General features: G+C 39.0%; 1 protein-coding gene across 3 annotated transcripts in view; it reads left to right on the plus strand.

The window, feature by feature from the left end:
- Positions 1-12511, plus strand: part of TLK1 (tousled like kinase 1) — a 181177-nt gene that overhangs the window by 94579 nt on the left and 74087 nt on the right. The window lies entirely within an intron of this gene.

Here is a 12511-nt window from a genome sequence, read left to right on the forward strand (position 1 = left end):
CTGTTTGACCCATTTTAGTCTTTTTTCTGCTTGGTTTAGTGTAGATTTATCACATGATAATAATACCAATAGGTCATTAGCACACTCTTAGCCATTTAGTGTGGTGTTCAGTGGAAGGAGAATATTAGCAGCGGCATCTTTTTAAGCCCTGTTGTATTGAAAGCATCTAGGAATCTCTAGGTAGACAGTTTTGTGGAGTTCTGTGCAGGCACCCTGACACTCCAAAGGAGTGTGGCATAGGGCTCTCACTCATCAGGCTTTCCCTTCCACAGAGACAACTGGCAGGCAGCTGAAAGGACTGTGCAAGTGACGGGACTTTATCTGCAGTAGGTTCCCTTGAGGTAAGCGTTAGTAGCCCCTGTAGCACCAGATTATCACAGTTTAGCTTTTTTTTTTTTCCAAATTAATACACACTGAGTCCTGAAGAATTGTAGGTTTAGATCTTGTCAAAGTACATTTTTTCAAAAACCATATCAAGAATGTTTCTTGGATTTTGGAACATTTCTTGATATTTCCACAGGTTTGGGTCTATGTAGTAATTTCACATGCCTCCTCTTTCATAGGGTTTTATGTTATGAAGGATAATAAAATAATTTTAGATATTTCTCTTTTATGTTCACTAAACCTGGTGTTTTTGATAGATTTTTCTTTTTTTTTTTTAATAGAAAAACAGGAAAAGTTAGATCACCTGTAATGGTTATATATTTATGTCTTCCTTTTAGTTACCCATATTCCCAAATAAGTTGTAGATGCAATATTTGAATTCTTCCAAAAGAATCAGTTTGAAAGAAAATAACCAAAGAATTCTAAGGCTCACTTTTGGCTATATTTTTATGTTAAAAAAAAGTTTTTTTAAGACCTTAATGGTATTTGCACTGAAATACAATTTGGTTAACCGTTGGATGTACTTGGCTTTCTTTTGACATTTGGGGTCACAGTAGAAAATTTTCAAAATCTTTTGGCTCTTGCTGTTTTGTGTTCAGCATCTGGAATTTTTACAAAATAATGGTTAAGTGGCATAATATTTTGGAAATGACTACAGATTATATGTTTTCCTTAAAATTTGAAGAAGGAAATTTGGGGGCAGGGGTTTGTCTTTTAAGAAGTGATTTGTCTGGAAGACTTTGTTTCACTATGAGATGGCTCAATTAATGATTTCCCTTGGGGTGATACTTCATATACATCACAGAACAGATTCTCATAGGTCATGAAGTAAAGTTGTTGAGAGCAAAGAGCTACAGGATAGAAATACTTCTTTTTTCCCCAGTACACGTAATAGTAAAGTTTATGTAGTATTCCATTGTCTGCTGATGTCATTTTATTCTTTTGGTAATCCATCCCCTGAACCATAACATTTTTTATTTTTTAAGATAATAGTTTTTGTTTTTATAGACAGCAGTAGAAGGTTTATTAATTTTTTTAATAGCATTCTCTACCATCCACCCCTACCTCACCCTGATCTCCATTCTCTTAGCTTTTCTTCCTGCTATTTATTTCCACATTATAATATAAATATTATGCATATCTTGCATTTTTGGTTCATTGATTGGGTATTTTACTTCCTTTTAGTATTTATGAAGATTTTAGCCTACTAATAATATCCCCCTGGTTTCTAACCTCTTCCCAGTACTGTTTTTCAGACACTAAGAACCTCTTGTTTTCATCTATCCTTTTACTATTAAAAGTGAAAAACATCTGATATTCACTGTTAGGTTGATTACTTCAGCTGAAATTTTCATTGTAGTTTATATGTGAATCACTTCATGCATGAGCTTGCCTTTTATTTCTAAATGTAAAATTGTAAAACAAAAAGGGTTGTCTTTTAATGAAATTGTCCAGTCTTGGATGAAAGAAATTGCATCAGTCTTGTTTTGCTTTATTTTACATCACTCTGGGGCTGTTCAGCAGACTCTAAAAATGTAGTTTCAGTAAGCATTTATTACATATCTGTTATCTTCTAACCTCTATGTCTAAGCACAGAGAATATAAAAATGAGTAGGACACAGTTCTTGCTTTCACATGAGATCAGTGTCTAGTAGGACAAACAGTTCCATAACCAGTGTGGGCTGTGCTACAACAGATGCAAGCACGAGGTACTATGGGAGGAAAGAGCAAGAAACCTCTAATTCCATCTGCCTGCAGGGGAGAGGTAGGGAAAGAGGAAAGAGAGGTCTTCCCTCAAAGAAGAGATGATAGTTGAGTCCCTAGGAAAGCCTGTGGGCTCATCTCAGAGGACAAGGACAAAGAATGAGAAGAAAGCAGGCAGCGGTACTAGGGTGTGCTTTTGCGTGGAAGTATGGCGCATGGCAGGCTGCAGTCCATGGGCTCGCAGAGTCGGACATGACTGGGCGATTGAACAACGACAGCATGGTTTTGTTCAAGATGTAGGGCCGTGATTATCAGTCCTAACTGTCCTTTAGCTCATCTGAGGAGCTTGGGGGAAAAAACAAAAACAAGCTGCCTAGGTGATTGACCTGGTTTTCCGACTTCTTATGTAGAGAAGATAATGCAAAAATGCTGAAAGATAGGCAAAGTCAGAGTTTGAGTGCCCTTATATTTCATTTCTAGAAGATGACAAGAAGGGAAACAAGACAAGTAGAGATGAAGAAGGCTCCTTAAGGGGGCAGTGAATAGGATGAAATGAGAGGACGATGAAACCCAAGTTGGGAAGATCATTTAGTTAAGGAATGCTGTTGCCTTTACAAAACTCCAGGCTTAACCAGAGAGAAAATTTCAAGTGGGAGTTCTAATTACAGTGCTCTCAAGTTTGTGTTTTGGACTCTGCCTTCTTCGGATTCTCTCAACTATTGATACTATAACCACCCAGGCCCATGCTGCTCAGACTTTAATGTGCAAGTGAATTACCAAGGGTTCTTACAGATCTGGAGTGGGTGTTTGCATTTCTAACAAGCTCTCAGATTCCACTAGATTTTAAAAGAACAGGCTTATGGACTCTGTGGGAGAGGGAGAGGGTGGGAAGATTTGGGAGAAAAAAAAAAGACCATATGTATTGTACTATGTAGTTTTCCAAAGAGCATTGACAACGTATATATTTCTGTATAACTATTTCCTATAGTATATTAATTGTGCCAGTGGTGTGATATACTTGACTTATGACTGTGAAATCAAAAAAGTTTATATTTAAGTGAATGAGTCTGCTACTATATAATGTTTTACATAATTAAAATAAATTTCCATGTGTATGTAAAAAAAAAATAAATAAATAAAAGTAGGTTTTGATGACTGAATGAGGGTAGAGAAGGAGAGGGAGGAACCTCAGATTATTTATAGGTAGTTAGCCTGGAAAATCCCATGGACAAAGGAGCCTGGTGGGCTGCAGTCCATGGGGTTGCTGAGGGTTGGACACGACTGAGCGACTTCACTTTCACTTTTCACTTTCATGCATTTTAGAAGGAAATGGCAACCCACTCCAGTGTTCTTGCCTGGAGAATCCCAGGGACTGGGGAGCCTGGTGGGCTGCCATCTCTGGGGTCGCACAGAGTCAGACATGACTGAAGTGATTTAGCAGCAGCAGCAGCAGCCTCAGATGAATGATAATGTCTTTGAGTGAGATAGACAACACAGAAGGAAGATGAATGGGTTAGCATAAAAGGTAACACATTAGATTCTGGACAGTGCTGAGTTTGAATACCTGTGAAATGGCCAAAGCAGAGGAAGCTATCTGGAGCTCCAGAAGGAGGTTAGATTGAAGATGAAGACTTAGTGGGTTTTGGCACACAATAGTGCAAAGACATTATTTGCCTTTTTTATAGTATCGCTAAAACATATTTGGCTTGTAAATTTTCATTTCATCATGAGTTTACAGTGAAAATTTCCAAAGGCTGTAAGATTTGTGATGACATCATTACTGATGATTTATTGATTGTGTACTTGTGTGTTCTGGTGTTTTTAGTTTTAACTACTAAAATGTTAAAACGATAGTTATATCCCACATAAACAAAGACTCTTTGGGGTCCTCAACAATTTTTAAGTTTGTAGACAGGTTTTGAGACCCAGAAGTTTAAAAACCGCTTTTAAAGATGAACTCATAGTATATGTAATGCTAGGAAATGTGAGCAGGCAAGATGGGTGTGCTGGAGAAAGAGTAGGAGAAGGTAAAGGGGTGGATACAAGAGGAGCCAGCGGAGAAGGAGAATAACAAGGAGGATTAAATGTCATGAAAGTCAACTAAGATAACAACTAAAAAGTGACTAAGAATTTGTCACTTAGGCTTAGTGTTAGTAGCCTAATGAGAGCAAGATGCCAGATAGTAGTTGATTAAGGAACAATTGGACAGTGAGCAAATATTGACTGCTCCTGGAAGAACCTTGACTGTGAAGAAAGGGAGGTGGTATCCAGAGTCTTAACAGACTTGACTTATTATGTGCTAGGGAGAGGATCATAGCAGACCTTTGATGGGACAGGGACAAGCAAAGTGCTGAAGAGAGAGGAGGAACTAAAGTAAACTTTGCCCAGAGGTGGTATGAAGTTACAGACTCAGTGGACAGAGTTAGTTGTGGATAGGACTGACTAGGAACAATCTTTCCTCTGATCAGTGAACTTCCATACCTGATAACCTTTCTCTTTTTTCAGAATGAAAATAGAGAATATCAACTGAAGGAGAGAATCTTGAGTGGATTGTGGGTGTGAGGAGAATAATAAAAAAAAAATTTATGGGAGAGACAAGGAAGGAGCTTACAGGGGAGAGGAGTCACTCACCTTACTTAAGTGTCTTAGGATACCTGAAGGAATTAGAGACATGGTCTGTGTGCCTTACCTCCTGGCAGATAATTATTATTTCTGGCAGAAAGTACAGATTATTTTATGAGGATTAGATAAGGAGCCCATGTTTCCTTTTATCAGTGTTTTCCACCCATTTGCCATTCTCCTTGCAGGATCCTTTTGTCTCCTTTTATACAACTTCTTTATAACCTGAATCATAGTTGAACAGTTTAAAATACATACTATCCTTTTCTAGAACTAAACTTTTTTCTCCCCTTCCTTCTGGGTAATTATCAGTTCTTTTACCATGTATCCACTGGCATTGAATTATTGTTTATTTTTTGATCCAAGTGCATTTGGGGGGATATTTGATTTATTTAGGATTAAGGATTTTTAAGTTACAGATACACAGAAGCTGGAACAGTTGTTGCATCTAAACATTTAAACTTTGGTGCACTTTCAGAATTGTAATGATTGTAATGAGAGAGGAATATGGTATAGATACATTGCCTTGATTGTCTTCAGAGAAGTGTCAACAACCTCCGATATGTAGATGATACCACTCTAGTGACAGAAAGCGAAGAGGAACTAATGGTGATTAATGAAAGCCATTTTATGAAAGAAGATCTAATTAACTTTCTCATTTGAATTTAATTTCTAGAAATAGTCGTGATATTTAAATCCAAATTTTCCCCCTCCTTATTTGAAATGAAGTTACGGTGTTGAAGACACTTTGAAGCATTAATGCTTAGTTTTATTCTTTTCTAAAAATAATTTTTAAAAGGCCACGTTGTGTGTGTTCTTACTTTCATATTTTGGAGGAAGTAGAAATCAAGAACACTAGGGAGTCAGAACTAAAACAACCTTACTTGGCTTTGCTGCTGCTGCTGCTGCTAAGTCGCTTCAGTCGTGTCCGACTCTGTGCGACCTCATAGACAGCAGCCCACCAGGCTCCCCCGTCCCTGGGATTCTCCAGGCAAGAACACTGGAGTGGGTTGCCATTTCCTTCTCCAATGCATGAAAGTGAAAAGTGAAAGTGAAGTCACTCAGTCGTGTCCGACTCTTAGCGACCCCGTGGACTGCAGCTTCCCAGGCTCCTCCGCCCATGGGATTTTCCAGGCAAGAGTACTGGAGTGGGGTGCCACTTGGCTTTAGGGGTGCATTATTTTCATGTTTAGAACAAGTCATATTATTTATATAGTTCTTTAATAGTTTTTTAATTTAAAAATCTCCTTTTTCGTATTAAATTATGCATAGCCATATATGAATTGATTAAATGGTATGATTGATTAAATATATAAATTGATTCCCTGGTATTTGTGAATTGCCTGGATTAGGAGAGCATTTTCTGTTTTTACCTTTGTTTTAATGTACATCCCCATCTCTACGTTTTTATATTTCCTTTTGTCCTCTACATATTCTTTAGCTGAAATGTTTCCTCCATGAACACTTAGTGACCTTAGATTGATTGGAAGTTATGATTTTATTTGAAAGTAGAGGTAATACTTGGAGAAGGAAATGGCAACCCACTCCAGTGTTCTTGCCTGGATAATTCCATGGACGGAGAAGCCTGGTAGGCTGCAGTCCGTGGGGTTGCACAGAGTCGGACATGACTGAAGCGACTTGGCAGCAGAGGTAACACTGGCCTTGAGTTTCAGGTTTTAGATTGATTTTTAAAATTCATATAAGTTTTACTTCTCTCTCTTCCTATATACATACATACCTACACAAACACACATTATAACCTGGACAGACCTTTTCTTTAAAATTCATTTAAGTTTTACTTCTCTCTCTCCCTACACACACACACACACACACACACACGTTATAACCTGGACAGACCTTTTCTTTAAAATTCATTTAAGTTTTACTTCTCTCTCTCCCTACACACACACACACACACACACACACACACACACACACACACACACACACGTTATAACCTGGACAGACCTTTTCTTTAAAATTCATTTAAGTTTTACTTCTCTCTCTCCCTACACACACACACACACACACACACACACACACACACACACACACACACGTTATAACCTGGACAGACCTTTTCTTTAAAATTCATTTAAGTTTTACTTCTCTCTCTCCCTACACACACACACACACACACACACACACACACACACACACACACACACACACACACACACACACACACACACACACGTTATAACCTGGACAGACCTTTTCTTTAAAATTCATTTAAGTTTTACTTCTCTCTCTCCCTACACACACACACACACACACACACACACGTTATAACCTGGACAGACCTTTTCTTTAAAATTCATTTAAGTTTTACTTCTCTCTCTCCCTACACACACACACACACACACACACACACACACACACACACACACACACACGTTATAACCTGGACAGACCTTTTCTTTAAAATTCATTTAAGTTTTACTTCTCTCTCTCCCTACACACACACACACACACACACACACACGTTATAACCTGGACAGACCTTTTCTTTAAAATTCATTTAAGTTTTACTTCTCTCTCTCCCTACACACACACACACACACACACACACACATACACGTTATAACCTGGACAGACCTTTTCTTTAATGTCCTAGTTTGAGGACCCAGTAAGAAAGAAAACTTGAAAAATTAATTTAGTGGTGTATAGTTAAATGTCAATGAAAGTTAGATTTTTATACCTGTTTCTCCCTAAATGAATTACTTTGTTTTTTACTTTATTCTGTTTAAACCTACTCAGTTTCTAAAGATTGTTAGATATCTAGTTTTACTGTCCTCATCAACTTTAAGAAATATTCTTTGTGTCCTGTAACCTGCATTATTTTCTGAAATGTTTTAGCCTGATTAATGACCTTTGTGGTGTTCTGTTTGATTTAGTTCCTCTGTCTTCTTTACTTATCTTCCACTGGCAGTATTTTCTCACGGACTTCTTACTATAGTACTTGGTGAGATTAGTAGGATTTTGTATCACCAATAAAGACATTTTCTCAGTAGGGGAATAAATGTGTTTTTTTCTCTATTAAGACTAATAGTCAAACTTTGAAATTATAGTTTCTGTGAAATACTTGGAATTACTTGGAATTTCCTTTTATTTAAAAAGAAAAAACTGTATTCAAATAGTCTACCACTAAACATGAAAGAACATGGTTTTTTCTTCTTTGACCTCATCCCATGGCATGTGGGAGTTAGTTCCCTGACCATGGATTGAACCCACGCCACTCCAGTGAAGGGTGGTGGAAGTCCCTAAAGGACATGTTCTTACAGGAAGTATATTCAGTTAGAGTTATGGAGTATCCAGTGCTAAAATATGTTATATGACGAGTTCACAGCAAAGGATGTGGTCTATCCTGGTTGACTATATGTCCTTAGTGTCTTGGAAGGAAAAACACTGGAAGTCAAATGTTGGCCCAATACTGACTGGCTCTGTGTTCCTGTTTCCATAAAGGTGGAGGACTGTGTGTGTCAGAATCACCTTTCCAAAATAAACACACTTAGGCTCCCTTCTTAGAAACTCTGATATACTCTGTCTAGATTATTTTTGATTTCTTGTAAATCAATAAATCTTGATTCTGTAGGCCAGTTATTTAGTTGGAGAAGGCAATGGCACCCCACTCCAGTACTCTTGCCTGGAAAATCCCATGGACAAAGGAGCCTGGTAGGCTGCAGTCCATGGAGTCACTGAGAGTCGGACACAACTGAGCGACTTCACTTTCACTTTTCACTTTCATGCATTGGAGAAGGAAATGGCAACCCACTCCAGTGTTCTTGCCTGAAGAATCCCAGGGACGGGGGAGCCTGGTGGGCTGCCGTCTATGGGGTCGCACAGAGTCGGACATGACTGAAGTGACATAGCAGTTAGCAGTTTATTTAGAAAACAAACAGCTGTTAAAGGTCCCCCCACCCCTTTTTTTTAGTGTTTCCCTTTTTTAAAAAAGTACATTTTTAGTGGGGGTGGGTGATTTTTAGAGCAAGAAAATTCTAAGCTGATAAATGAAAACAATATTTGAAGAGAAAAATTCCAGGTCACTTTAACAATGAAGACATACTTTAAAGTGGACTCTGGTATAGCACTTAAGCATCATAGAGGCATAGTAAGTATTTGTTGAATAAATAAATTTGATAACAGCCTTTAGTTGTCACATAATACACAAGCAGTTTTTGTGTCAACATATAATTCTAATGTATTCATCAAACCAAGGTTTCTAAACATTATTGACTTTGGGGGTGGAGAGAGAGTTGTCATGTGTAACATAGGATACTTAGCAGCATCTCTACATGATACATTAGATATCTGTAGCCCATCCCCCGGCCCCCACCCCGAGTCGTGGCAACCGAAAATGTCTCTGGATATTGCCACGTATCCTTTGGGGTAGAGGCAAATGTCCTCTGGTTGGGAACCACCCCATTAATGAAGGAGGGAAAATAAAGTTTTAGCATGTTACATGTGGAGCTAGATGACATTTCTGTTTAAGTTTCACCTCTCTTCTGTGAAAACAGAAGCCCAGAGAGGTTAATTTGCTACATATAGTAAGTTAATTGTTAAAATTCTCCAGCGTCTTATTTGAAAGTGAAGCTTTCAACTATTGTTCTGTGCTCTCTCTGTATAACTAAAGTGGTATATTACTTATAAGTTAATGACCCTAGTTAGTCTTTTGAAAAAGAGTGGTATTCTTTTTTGGAAATATTTAGTTTTAAGATGATTTATCATATTCATCAAATTTGCCAATCCAGGATATGCTGGACTGACAGAACTTCACAAATGTTTTTTTTCTGACAAATATGTTTTCACACTTAAGTACATTCAGCACCAGTTGACAATACTGAGAAATTTGGTTTTAGTATCTTATACAGGCATATACCTCAAAGATACTGCCGGTTTAGTTCCATACCACCACAGTAAAGCAAATACCAAAATAAAGCGAGTCACATGAAGTTTTTGGTTTCACAGTGTGTATAAAAGTTATATTTATACCATAATCTGTTAAGTGTGCAGTGGCCTTATATCTGAAAAAGCAGTGTACATGCTTTAATTTTTAAATACCACTTAAAAAATGCTCACCATCTTTTAAGCCTTCAGCAAGTCATAATCTTTTTGCTGGTGGAGTGTCTTGCTTCAATACTGATGAGTCAGGGTGATGGTTGCTGGAAGGAGGCTCTGGCCATTTCTAAAACAACAATGATGTTTGCACATTAATTGACTCTTCTTTTTGCCATTGATTTCTCTGTAGTAGTAATGCTACTCAGTTCTGTCCAACTCTTTAGAACTCCATGAACTGTAACCTACCAGACTCCTTTGTCCATGGGATTTTCCAGGCAAGAATACTGGAGGGGGTTGCCATTTCCTACTCAAGGAGATCTTCCCAACTCAGGGATCAAACCCACATGTGCATCTCTTGCATTGGCAGGTGGATTCTTTACCACTGAGCATGAAATTTTATCATGAGATTGCAGCAGTTCAGTCACATCTTTAGGCTCCATTTCTACTTTTAGTTATCTTGCTGTCCATCACATCTGTGGTTACTTCCTCCACTGAAGCTTTAACCCCCTCAAAGTCATCCATGAGGGTTGAAATCTATCTCTTCCACATTCCTGTTAATATTTTGACCTTTTCCCATGAATCCCCGATGTTCTTAATAGCTCTAGAATAGTGAATCCTTTCCAGAAAGTTTTCAGTTTACTTTGCCTAGATCTATCAAAGGAATTACATCGAAGGAATTTTATGGCAGCTGTATTTTATGTGCTCAGGCGCTCAGTTGTGTCTGACTCTTTGTAACTCCATGGGCTGTAGCTCGCCAGGCTCCTCTGCCCATGGAATTTTCCAGGCAAGAATACTGGAGTGGAATGCCATTTCCTTTTCCAGGGGATCTTCACAACCCACGGATCGAACCCACATCTTTTTCATCTCCTGCATCGGCAGGCAGGTTATCACTGGTGCCATCTGGGAAGGCCACAGGTGGCTTATAGCCTTACAAAATGTATTTCTTAGATAATAAAACTTGTAAGTTGAAATTACTCCTTGACCTGTGGGCTGTAGAATGGATGTTTTGTTGGCAAGAATGAAAACAACATTAATCTTGAACATCTCCATCAGAGCTCTTGGATGATCAGGTACATTGTCAGTGAGCAGTAATATTTTGAAAGGAATCTCTTTGTTTCTGAGCACTGGGACTCAACAGGGGGCTTAAAATATTTAGTAAACCATGTTGTAAACAGATGTGTGATCATCCAGGTTTTGTTGTCCGTTTCCAGGTTTTGTTGTCCGTTTATAGAGCACAGGCAGAGTCGTAGTATTAGTTGTTCAGTCGATAAGTCATAGCCGACTCTGCGACCCCATGGATTGAAGCACGCCAGGCTTCCCTGTCCTTCACAGGTTTGCTCAAACTCATGTCCATTGAGTTGGTGATGCCATCCAACCATCTAATCCTCTGTCACCCTCTTCTGCTGACCTGAGTTTTTTCCAGCATCAGGATCTTTTCCACTGAGTTGATTTTTCATATCAGGTGGCCAAAGAATTGGAGCTTTAGCTTCAACATCATCCTTCCAATGAATATTCAGACAGAATACAGGCAGAGTAGATTTAGTAATAATTCTTAAGGGTCCTAGGATTTTCGGAATGGTAAATGAGCATTGGCTGTAACTTCAAGTCACCAATTGTAAAAGCCCCTAACAAGTGAGTCAGCCTGTCTTTTGAAGCTTTGAACCCAGGCACTGACTTCTCTTGAGCTACGAAAGTCCTAGGTGGCATCTTCTTCCAATAGAAGATTGATTTGTTTACATTGACCTGTTGTTTACTGTTGCCACTTTCAGTAATTATCTCAGCTGGTCTGTTGGATGACTCATTGCAGCCTCTACATCAGTACTTGCTGTTTCACCTTGTACTTTCATTGTTAAGGAAACAGCTTTTTTCCATAAACCTCATGGACCAACCTCTACGTCTTCACACTTCTACTCTTCCTCACCTCTCTCAGCCTTCATTGAGTTGCTCTGGATTAGTCTTTGGCTTAAGGGGATGTTGTAATTGGTTTTATCTTCTGTCCAGACCACTCAAATGTTCTCCATATCCCCAGTAAGGGTGTTTTGCTTTCTTACAGTTTGTGTGTTTACTGTAGTAGTACTTTTAATTTCCTTCAAGAACTTTTTCTTTGCATTTACAACCTGACTAACTGGCTCAGGAGGCCTAGCTTTCAGCTTGTCCCTTAGCTTTCAGCATACCTTCCTCACTAGGCTATATCCTTTCTAGCTTTTGGTGAAAGTCAGAGATGTAGAACTCTTCCTTTCATTTGGACTCTCAGAGGCCATTGTAGGGTTACTAGTTGGCCTAATCTCAGTATTGTGGTGTCTTAGAGAATAGAGAAGGCAGTGGCACCCCACTCCAGTACTCTTGCCTGGAAAATCCCATGGATGGAGGAGCCTGGTAGGCTGCAGTCCATGGGGTCACTAAGAGTTGGACATGACTGAGCGACTTCCCTTTCACTTTTCACTTTCATGCATTGGAGAAGGAAATGGCAACCCACTCCAGTGTTCTTGCCTGGAGAATCCCAGGGACAGGGGAGCTTGGTGGGCTGCCGTCTATGGGGTCGCACAGAGTCGGTCATGACTGAAGTGACTTAGCAGCAGTAGCAGAGAATAGAGAAGTGCGAGGAGAGGGAGAGAATGGCTGGTCAGTGGAGCAGTCAGAAGACACACAACATTTTATCAATTAAGAGCACTGTCATATGGTCACAGTTTGTGCCACCCCAACACAATTACAGTAGTAACATCAAAGATCATGGATCACAGATCAC

The sequence above is a fragment of the Bos taurus genome, chromosome 2, assembly GCF_002263795.3.
Source record: "Bos taurus isolate L1 Dominette 01449 registration number 42190680 breed Hereford chromosome 2, ARS-UCD2.0, whole genome shotgun sequence".
NCBI classification, from domain to species: Eukaryota; Metazoa; Chordata; class Mammalia; order Artiodactyla; family Bovidae; genus Bos; species Bos taurus.